This window comes from Petaurus breviceps, unplaced genomic scaffold (genome assembly GCF_028583685.1).
Source record: "Petaurus breviceps papuanus isolate PSGF00001 unplaced genomic scaffold, PetGlider_PUasm1.0 218, whole genome shotgun sequence".
In the NCBI taxonomy this organism is placed as follows: Eukaryota; Metazoa; Chordata; class Mammalia; order Diprotodontia; family Petauridae; genus Petaurus; species Petaurus breviceps.
In genome coordinates, this window is record NW_027185872.1 from 64,749 (window position 1) to 76,771 (window position 12,023).

The following is a 12,023-nucleotide window of genomic DNA, read 5'->3' on the forward strand; positions in this document are numbered from 1 at the left end:
ATGGGACTCCAATAATGGACCACCTTCAAGAGGGAGGCGGCACACACCAGCTCAGCCTAAAGTAAATATAATAACTTGTCAAGCATGTTGTAGGGAGCTGTAGATTTTCCCCTGGACAAACCTGGGATATCAATTAACTGGGGGAAGGGACTCACATTAGCACGATGTGAGCTCAGAATGTCACTGAAGACTGATGCAGCTCCCAACACAGGATGTTATTCCAAAACATAACCTTGCAATACAGTTTGTTTGCAGATGAGACAATAACCATGAAAGGTCCCATGTGGGATTCTCTGTTGACATCTCAGAGGGGCTTCTTTTTAAGAACAAGATACTCCTCATTTATGAATTACAAGCAAAGCCAGACTTAGACTGGCACACAATATTCGACATTTTTTGATTCCAACATCGATACCCTCATTAACTTTACAACATCCTGATAATATGTAATGTCATAAAAACAAAACTTTTAATAGTGTATCTAGAAAAGACTGTCGGGAATGGGGGGACACTCCATCCTAAGGTTATCTAGAAGCAAGTGGACACGCTGATGCTTGGTACTAGCTCACCACCTTTCTCTGCATTTCTTTACCATAACAAAAGGAAAACTCCCTGCTTTTTTTTCTCACTAAATTTCCCAAAACTGAATTCAAGATGCAAGAGTCACCTGAACAGTAAGATCAGAGTAGAGGAGAAGAAATAGAAAATACTGTCTCCTTCACTGCGCCCTTAGCAATGGAGACCAGTCTAATTAAAAAAATAAACACCTCTGTTAAGAACATTGGTTTTCCTAATTGGGGAGAGCAGACACTTCCCTTGGCTGGTTCACAGGACAGCCCTTCCTCCCATGGCTGAGAAACTTGGCATGGGCATACTGAGGCACACATAAAGCTCCCCAAAATGAAGTCCTCCCACCCCCACAGGCCCTTCTCTTCTGCTTCCATCCTCCCTATAAGGCTATGACCCAATATTACGATTCTATGAAAAGCATAAAATGTAAGCAATTGCCTCTTCTTTTTAATGATCCTTGTGATCTTTGGTAAATTACACAAGCTCTATGCCTCAGTTTCTTAATTTGGTCAATAACATGGCTGGACAAAATGGCCTCTAAGTTCCCATACGTTTCAAAATCTCTTATTCTATAATTTGACTTTATACATGTAGCAAAATATTTCCATTTAAACTATTGGGGGTAGAATAAGGATTGAGGAGAGCAGGTGAAATTTCTGAAAATTCTCTACTACAAAATACGCATGATAGAATCTTTCCCAGTGAGTCTGCTAGGCTACTTTCAAGGAAAAGAACAGGAATAACTCGTTGGCTATCCACATATTTTTCCTTACATACCACACAGTATCACTACCCACCATAGAGCAAATGGCTTTGTCTCTTAGAGGAACGGGCGCCATGCTCCTGCCACAGCAACCTCCCCCACCCAGATCTCGACTTGAAATCCAATGCATCCTATTCACTGCCCTGCTCTTTCTAAGTGATAATAGACACTGTGTGAGTACTTAACGTTCTAATTATCCTCTTGGCATGCCAGTATTGCACAGGTACTGTCCTGTTCCAAAACTTCATAATGGCACTGCCCAGGTGATCCAGGGCTGACCAAGGTTATGCCAGCAGAACTCGGCCCATCCAAGGGCTAACAAGCAAGACACTGAGAAACAGGAAGGTCCATATGGACATCACCAGAGGACCAGGTGCTGCCCAAAGTGCTTTTCCTTACGCTCACATCTGACCATCTTGTCCTCTACTTAATCAACAACAATGGCTTGCTATTACCTCCAGGATAAAATACAGACTCCACTGTTTAGCTTTGAAAGTCCCTCACGACATGACCCCAACCTTTCTGTCTTATGTACATTGTTCCCCTTCACCCCATCTTGAGTTCAGTCAAACTAGCCTTTTCTCTTTTCCTCTCACATGACCCTTTGTCTCACATCTCCACCCAATGGCGCTATGTGTCCATGTCTGGAATGCATATGTTTCTTACCTGTGTCTCACAGGCTCCTTCTCTACCTTCAAGACACCTTGCTACTTAAAAACTTTCCCATTTCCCCCAACTTTTACTGCTCTCCCACTTAACACCATATTTATTTGTCTTCATTCTCTTAGCTAGTCAGATACTTGCTGACTTCCCCATTAGAATGAAAGCTCACCATGGGCAGTGACTTTTTTACATTCCAGGTTTTTATTCCCAGAACTGAGACCATTGCCTGGCATATAGTAGGTGAACAATAACTGCATTGATTGAATGATTAGTTCTGTTAAATTGGAAGAGAGGCTAATCATAAGGTTGCCTGTAGGAAGTTAAAATGTGGAAGATACAATTCAAAGAGACTCTGGAAGAGTCACTTTCCATTTCTGTCTAAATTTCCTCATGTGCAAAATGGGTGGTGCAGGAATGATCTTTATGCTGAACAAGCTTTAACTTCCAGACTTAAATTTATGATCCTATTGCCATGAGGGTGAAGTGCTTAGAGCAGGGGGTCTTGACATCTGTGTGTATATGTGTGTCATGAATATTTTGGGCAGGTTAATAAAACCCATAGACTCCTTTTCAGAATAATTTGTGCTATCCACATTTATAATTGAAGGAACCCCTAAAATTTAGTAAGAGGTTAGCAAAAATAAAGATACATTTTTCCCTATTCAAGTTTTATGGACTCCCTGAAATCCACTTCCTAACCCCTCGATTGACTATAGACTTCTGATTAAGAACCCCTGCCTTAGAAAACACATGATTTGCCCCTCCTGGTGAGTCATACAGATCATATATATGCAGTAACCCCTGCCTCCGTTCAACCCAGCATGTAGAGTCTTGGTGAGCCTTCTGGCCACAAGCACTTGAGGGATCAGAGCCATATACTGCTGAGGAGCTTTTGGGTCAGTCTAGGAGCCAAGAAGGGAACTTGAGGAGGAAGAGTAACTTCCAGGGACAGCCATCTGAAGGTACCTCCCAGGGTCCACATGTTTCTGTTCTGTAAATATGAGCGTGACGATCTTTGCCCTCGTCTGAGCCCATTGTCTCTGGGAATGACGACTTCAGAAAGCACAGCCCAGGGTTTGGGGAATGACTTTCTAACTTTTGTCCTTGTTACACCTCCTCAGTAAAAAGCCCTTTGTAAAAATTCATTGTTGTCAACCGGTATCAGGGGAACACAACTGATGGGGGCTCAATTACTATATTATTATAAATCCTCACCCTTCAGGATTATCTCTAAAATCCCGAAGAAAAAAGTATCCAGCTGCTCTCTAAGGAACCACCATCCCAATTTAAATATGGGCCAGGATAATAACCCAGACAGAGTGCAATAATATAAGCCTATAAAGATAATAGAAGAACTGAAATGTCTAAATAGCAGGTAAAGGTCTACTGATTTTCTCATTTTCCTCTCTCAGTATCATCTGAAAGACTAGAATTTTTTTGTTATTGGGTTACATAGATAATTAACTAGTGACCTCAATCTTATTAATTTGTGTTTATTTTATTAGATTTATACTAATTTCCTGCTCAGAGTACCTCTACGACAAAAACAAACAAATAAAAAAGACACAACAAAGGATGGCCATCACAAATCTATAAATCCAACAACTGAATCTTGGCTAGTGGTTGTGTATTTTGCTACTAAACATGGGACACGAGGCCAGTTTCAAGGACAATTGTTAAAATATCCCTATGGAGATAAGTAGAACCACATTTTTAAACCCTGGGGAAATGACACATTCAAAGCTTTAGTTGTGAAATGTTGAACTTGCAAAGGAGAAGAGACAGAAATAGGATGGAGAGATTACAGGAGCCTATTTTTGTGAAATGCTTATTTAGCACACAGGGCAGATGTGTTCAAGGGAGGTAAGCTGGAACCATCACTGGTCAATGAGGCAAAAGTCTAGATTTCTAGTCCAGGTTCTGCCACTGGCTTGTCATGTGACCTTAGGCCATCCACATCAACCTTCTGAGCCCTCAGTGCTCTCAGCTGTAAAATGAAGTTTGGACCCAGGTCTCCTTCCAATTCCATGTACCTATGTCTATCTAGGGCCCCCAGAATTTGAGAGCAGAAGTTCTGGATTCCAGCCTCAACCTCCCTTGGGTCACAAAAAGTCAACAATATTCAACCTCAGTTTGTCCATGTGGAAATGGGAGTGAAAAGTTAATTTGTCTCCCACAGCTTTTGCCACCATGGACATTTCACTTGCCATCTTGGAGACTGGTTCCTCAACTGCAGTATGAAGATAATAACAACTTTAATAAAGATCATTGTGCTACTTCTAAGCTCACTCAGATGACTTTGGGAAGACTTAAAATCCCCACCTAATTAAAAGGAGATCATTAAGATCAATATAATCACAATTTTTTACATTTTTATAATTCCCCCAACACTGAACCTCAAAAAACATACACAAGCCTATCAAAGCTGAGGTGCCAAACCACCTTGAAATGTTTGAGCACGGGCCTTTAAAGAATCAACATTTCATTAACAATATTGTTTTACAAGGTTGCCTCACTCTATTCTCAGTAAATGGTTCTTGTCTCATGGCAACCTTCATCTCCAACAGTCCCCCCTCCCCCCCCCCACAAAGTGCCTTATTTCCTGTCAATTCAGCCATGGCTGGCTCCCCACCTACTCAAGAGGGAACACAGCACTTTCTGCAAATGTCACAACAGCGATTATGTAACAACAGGAAAATGAGTCAGACGAGAACAGGGCAAAGTGAGTGACATTTGGGGCGATTCTAGAATGCTTAACCTTATTATTAGGAACTTTTGTACTTGTGTATCTGCGAAGGGAAAATATGATTAAATAAACAGCAGTGGAAGGCCAGCAGCTAATGCTCAGCTAGAAATAAACCAGCTGTTTGGCTTCTGTTAAAATAAATATCAAAGAAAATGCAACCAAAATGCCAGAATTGTAGTGTTGATATCCATGGAAAAATGGCGGAACATCCATGCTCAAAGCTTCCACAAGACAGTAACCAGAGAGGTCAAGATGCCTCACCAGAGGCATGATTTGAGTAGCATGGGTAAAGCATGGCTTTTGGAACCAAGAAGACCTGTGTCATATCCCACTTTGGACACTCGCTGGCTGTGTGGTCCTGGGTCAATCACTTTAACCTATGCCTGTCTCACTTTTCTGCAGCCACGTCCAAGTTCTGTAAGATGGGATGAAGCAAAAAATGAAAGGAGGCTTATTAACTATAGAGTGAGAGATCCACAGGGCACAAGGGAAGGAGCAGTCAGATACAGAGCAGGACAAGGCCGTGGGGGAATGCATTGTGGTGGATGGGAACAAAGGAGCCGAAAGCAGGAGTTGGGGGAAGAGTTTTGTGCCTTAGCAGTTGGGGGATTCCATAGTAATGGGAAGGGGAAAGTAAGAGGGGGTGAGAATTTGATAATCATTAGCAATGAGGGCACAAGGATTATCACCAGTTGAGAGGAATCCCATTAAGGAAGACAAGTGATGATAAGGTTCAAGGTGTCAGTGTCATATGTGATCTCAGTGGAACCTCCAATTGAACAGTACAGCAGCTGGGTGGTAGTGTGTTATTGAAGCATATAATCTTTGGTGTTCAGGAAAAAACACTTACTACATCCTCAAATGAGCTAAGTCAATCAGTTTGGATCATGTAAACCATAACTGGAATGCATTTACCCACGCAAAGTAGAATTCCACTCACTACAGGGCAATCTTATTAAACCTGGTACTCTTTTGTAGTAATCATGCCCATTCTTGGTCTATTTCCATTTATTCACTGTTTCCTCCTCAGAGATAAAAAAAAGGCAGTTTAAGAATTCATTCTGCTAGACACGCTTTGTTTGAACTCTGTTTTCTTCCCATTCATCCTGACTGACTTATGTGGCTGTCCTCTGCTAAAGGCAACAAGGTGAAGCCCACATGTTAACCATCAGGGAGACATTTCTTGTTCTGGGCCACTGAGAGGCTACTACTCAGTGCAGAGGTCCCTGCACCTGGCCTCTTGGATCACAGTTCACACATACAATTAATTCATTATAAAAGAGTCCAGGCTTGTGACTGAACCAGTCATCCCAGCTTGGGGGTGAAAGTCCTAGCACTGACCTGGAGAAATACCTCCCCCAAGTCAAACGTGGATAAATCACATTTCCTTCTGGTATTTTCAAGAATGATGGGGGTGCAGGGGAAGCGCTGGAAGGCATGGTGGTGTGTCTGGCTGGGGCCCATCTAAAGGGATGCCTCAAGCTGGCAAGAAAAGGTGAGCAGCCACCCCAGTGACCTTGCAGGTGCTTATGGGGATTTGTGATTCACCCATACGGGCAAAGATCATGGCAGAAAGTAGCCCTCTCCAACAATGGGGCCGTCATCCCATGTTGAAGTCACATCTCTAAATATGAGTCTTTTACAAGACACAACCTGAGATAGTCCTCGCTCCAGCGATGGGGATGTGCCATGAAGACTGAAGCTGCATTGAGTCCCAGCAATTCCAAAGGAATATGAAATCTTAAAGCCAAACAAAGACCATCCAATGCTGCAGAGACGCTCACTGAGTGCGCCATCACCCCTAGGGAAACAGATCAAGCTCAGCTCCCTGGAAGCGGGCTGGCACTTTGTCATCAGCCTCTCCCAGGTTTCTGTGTTGCATTGGCAGTCTTCATTTTGGTTTAAAGCTTAATGGCCAAGGTAGACCCTTCATTTGTTTGACTGTGCAAGTTTGTGACGAGCTTTGTTTTTCTCTTGTTCCCAAAGGGAAAGGAGTTAGGGGGAAACAGGAGGTAGAGTTTTGCTGATTAAAAAAAATTAAATAAATGTAACAAACAAACAAAAAACCTTCAACTGTGTATACGCAACAGGAGGCATTTATTTTGCTTGGTTTAAACTAAACAATAAAGGTGTTGACAATAACAAGATAACATGATTTCCTTTTCTATATATTTGCTTTCCTCTTTAGCACATTTCTTTTCTCCTCACAATGGTTTACGTTAATCAGCTATTTTGATATGTGTGCATATCTCTATTTATGGAAATACATACAGAAGAAAAAGCTACATCCATAATTATTCAGTTCATCATTCTGAATAGCAAAATCACTTTTTTGGAAAGGGGGGAGAGCTTTGCAAATTGGCATCTTGTGTTTTGATGCCCTAAGGAGCAAAATGATCCCCACGGATCTCACAGTCAGAATGTGCCAAAGGCAGAATTTCAGCTCAAGTGGGTGATCTATCTACTGTACCAGATAGCATGGTGAATGTGATCCTGAGGGCCATCAACGGTGTGTGCGTGCATACACACACATACATATATACACACACATACATATATATACACACATATGCGTGTACATATCTATATCTTTCTACATCTTATTTCCACTCTAGTAGAATATGAGTCTCTGGTAAGTAAGGGCTGCTTTATTAGTCATGTCTTGCCCAATGAATGCCTAGCCCATAGTTGGTTCTTAATGAATACTTATTGATTGAAGGACTAATGTTAGAGACCCTCAAGTTCAACTGGAAAGAAAGATAATTGACTTGTCCAAGGTCACTGTGTGAGTATGGTAGAATCAGGACTCAGATTCAGATCATCTGACTCCAAATTCCAAGTTCTTCTCTCTATACTCTACACTGGCTCCCAAGAGCCCCAGCAGTCAGAGAGATGCCATTCAAGGAAGTATTGAATACAAAATGGAGACATGTCTGAAAAAAAAAGATGGGAGCACCATTGTACACAAGGAATCAATGCTACTTCCTAGGTGGGTCCCACTAACATCAATCATTCTAACAAGAAACAATTCTGCTACTGAGAGTCTGCATGGCCTGCTCAGAATAGTGCAGTTTCTAGGAAATAATTAAAATGGCCTCAAAATAAAATGAAATTGAAAAACAGAGGATGTGATGGAAAGAAAGAACATTCACCCCATCCTAAGGAGATCTGGAAGCTAATCCTGGTCCTGCCAAGACTTCAAGAGAGTTACTCACCCCTTTGGGCTTTGGATTTCTTAGGATAAATAATAACACCGATGGTCATTTAAGCAATTATTCTAACAAGAAAACTCACATTTCTATAACACCTTGATATTTATAAAGCACAAGCTTGGTAACCTCTGTGCAAGGCCAATCTACCATCACATACCCTTGCAAGGCAAGAGATCTGGGTGTGAGCGATCGGGGTTAAGATACAGAACCCTCAGAATCTCAATCTCTTTATCTCCAAAATGGGCGCAACACTTCACATCACTACCAGGGGTGTCCCAAAGACTACGCTTTCCAAACCAAAAGTAAAAACAATAATAGCTTAAGTATATAGAGTGCTTAAGGTTCTCAAGGCACACGACATATATTATCGAGTTGGATTCCCACAACAACCCTGGGAGGTGGGTGCCATTATTAGCCTCATTTTACAGATGAGGAAGTCAGAGGTTAAGTGCATTGTTTAGTGTCACACAGTCAGATTCAGGTCAGCCTGCTGCCAAGCCTGGCAATAAGGAGATACCTCAATGTACTCTATAAATGTGAGTTATTGTTGATTATTATTTTTGCTATTATTATGATGATCCTATAGTGACCGATGAGATACCTGAAGATCCGAGAGTTTAAAGAAAGGATGAGGCTACGATACTCTCACATTTTCTAATGCTAGGATGAAATCACACCTATGTATAAATATTAGGAACGTGGTGCCTTCCATCTGAAGACAAAACACTATTCAAAAGTAATAATGTCTGCATAGTACTTTAAGGTTTGTAATATATTTGACCAATATCTCATTTGATCCTAACAATTGAGGGAAGCAGATGCTATTATTCTCCCCATTTTCCAGATGAGGAAACTGAGGCTGAGGTTAAGGGACTTTCCCAGAGTCCTACACCTAATAAGCTCCTGGGGCTGGATTTGTTCTCAGGTCTGCCTGATTCCAGGTCCAGAGCACTGCCCACCATACCACCTAGCTTCCCCTTATTACCTCAAAAGTCTAAGTCACAAAAACATGGGTATTTAAATCAACAGGTTACAAGGCACAATCAAGCAGAGAATTATATTAGGACACAGGAAACCCGGGTTCCAGTCTTGACTATGGAACAAGCTAATTTGGGGAACTCAAACAAGTTGAGTTCTAATGCCTACTTTTCCCATTTACAAAAGAAAGAGAAGATCCCTCCCCAGCTTTGTTCCAGTCCTGGTGTGAGCCTCAGAGGAAAGTGTAAACCTTCAGGAATACGGGGTAAGGTTACATGATGGTTCAGAGTCCAGACAGAATTGTTGTTACTGTCATTCTTATTATAGCAAGGGGAAAGCATCTGGGCCTCAGTTTCCTTGTCTTTAAAATAAGGGGCTTTGATGAGAATGTCTCCAAGGACTCTCTTAGCCCAGAGACTCCATCACCACATGAGGTAAAGACAGCAAGGACCTAATGTCGCTGGTATTTGGGCAAGATTTTATTTTTTTCCCTTTTTTGGCCAATTTGGAACACTTCTCAAATTTATGGCCGAGACCACTAGCTTTCCTTTGGGTTTTTCCTCCTTCTCATACAACCTAATGACCTCTTTCCTGATGTCATTAGCCCTGAGCTATATTAAAATCACAAGAAGTTGTATGAGAGAGACACCTTGTCTCTCTTGGGGTGAATCAGAGATGTTTTTCTTCCTCCCTTCCCTGCCATTACAACCCTGTAAAACATCTCTGCCAGCCCTTTAACCTCCTCTGTACCATTCCTCATCTTTCAAATCAGAGGTGGGGGTTGGGGGCAGTCCTGTCCCCTGCTTAAAGGCCAGTCATTGTGATGTTAAAAATTCTACTTCATTCTTCTTTTCTCTTTGGAAAATATGTCAAACTTCTAACAAGAACTTAACTATTCAAGTCTTAGTCATTTAGTGACGGGATAGGAATGGATCTAGTCCCATAACTCCATTGTGTACATTAGGAAACTAAAACCCCAAGAGATACAATCATGTAGCTACTTGGTGGTTAAGCTTGGGCCCAATTCTCAAGAGGCTAATGTTCTATTATACTATACAATTGTTAGCAAAACCAACAAACAACATAAAAATGAGTGTGAAGGATTACTCTTCGAGATAGGAATGGGCTGGAATTCAGACCAGGCGTGAAAATCCATTGGTTTAGGGGACTTTACAGATACACATTGCCCCCTGCTTTGCTACTCGTCTTTTTCAAGGGTTGTCTGGGGGGCTGGTTCTATGACTTGCCTAAGTCACATGGTCAATATGTGTTGGAGAACCCAAGTCTTCCTGCCTCTGTGGTTCACTTTCCATATGCTACTCCACACTTCCTCTTATGAAGGAACTTTTAGATGAGTTAATGAGAAACTTTCGTTTTCCTCTTGAAAATGTCCAATCAATAGCATGTGGCAATTGTATCCCACTGAAGGACCTCTGTACAGCACCAATTCCAGCCCATCCAATATCAAGGAAAAGCTTGTTTATCAATAGAAAGGATTCATCTAGTCAGTGTCTGCCATTTTTCAGACCATTTCTGTCCAATAGATCCTTCATTCACCATTGTGTCTCATGCTTCCAATCCTACAATTCTGCTCCACAGATGTCACACTTCCCATTGACTCTCCAGACTCTAATGCTTCTTTCCTGTGTTCTCACTTCAACATGACCCATGGATTTCAAGGAAACAATAGTTTTGAAAACAATGAACAAACTGTGCCTCTTGGCTAGTCTTGGGACTAAGGAAGAATTATGACACAGGCTCTCTCCTCATAGTGATAAATGAGGGGCTATGACAGGGGTGGGGAACCTGCAGCCTCAAGGCCATATGTGGCCCTCTAGGTCCTTGGGTGTGGCCTTTTGAGTGAATCTAAGGTCAACAGAACAAATTCTTTTATTAAAGGGATTTGTCCTGTGAAGTTTGGGGTCAAAGAGTTGCACTTGAGGACCTAGAGAGCCAGATGTGACCTGAAGGCCACAGGTTCCCTACCCCTGGGCTATGAGGTCATGAAGGGTCAGACAAAACTGAAATGACTGAACAACAAAAATAGTCTGTGAATACTCTATCTTTGGATAAAGAATATGAATCTTTGCTAAATAGTTCTCTAAAGTTTTATTTGTCATGACATAGAGGTGAGTTTGGAGTCTTAAAGAGTATGACAGTGGGTCCTAATGTCATTTCATTCAAGGCCAAGCCTAACTGACATCAGCTAGCCAGTCAATAAGCATTTATTGAGGGCCTACTACCGTGTTTCCCCGATAATAAGACCTATCCCGAAAATAAGCCCTCCCCTTACTGTGTAAGATTCCTCTAAAATAAGCCCTCCCCCGAAAATAAGCCCTATTGAGATTGCTACTGTAGTGAAGGTGATCCCCTGTGCTACACGCTACATTACGGTACCCTCTGTATGCACCGTCCCCCCACGCCACGCTCCGAGCTGCATCCAATCAGAGCTGCAGCAGTGAGCGCGTCATCCTGTTCTTCCCCAGTGATTTGCTTATTGAATAAAGGTACATTTTTTTGTTCACATTTACCTGTTTATTAAAATTGCTGTCAATGTTCATTAAAATAAGCCCTCCCCTGAAAATAAGCCCTCCCCTGAATATAAGCCCTCTGGTGTTTTTCTGTCCAAAAAAATTAATAAGAGAGTGTCTTATTATTGGGGAAACACGGTATGTGGTAGGCACTGTGCTAAGCTCTGAGGCAACAAAGAAAGGCAAAAGACAGCCACTGCCCCCAAAAAGTTCACCCTCTAATGGAGAGGCTAACAAGCAAACACCTATGTACCGAGCAAATTAAATACAGGATAAGAAATAGGAGCTGACCAGCAGAGGAGAGACCCTAGTATTGAGCAGAATGAGCAAAGCCTTCCTGGAGAGGGGGCTGTTTGACCACTAGAAGGTTGGTCATTGCCCAATGATGATCTTGTTGTCAGAGTGGTCAACACAAGCCACCTCTTTCAGCTTGATGGTGCTTGGCTCCCCATCAGTCAAGGGAATTGTGCATTCTGCCTTCATTTGCTCCTTGTTACCTCTCTGTCCTTGCCCAGGCTGTCCCCCAGACATGGGATGCACTCTGCATCCAGCTCGTGAGG

At 42.1% G+C, this 12,023-nt stretch overlaps 1 protein-coding gene across 11 annotated transcripts in view; it reads right to left on the reverse strand.

Moving 5' to 3' along the window:
- Nucleotides 1-12,023, reverse strand: part of HDAC9 (histone deacetylase 9) — a 534,753-nt gene that overhangs the window by 35,818 nt on the left and 486,912 nt on the right. The gene's annotated exons all lie outside the window — the stretch shown is intronic.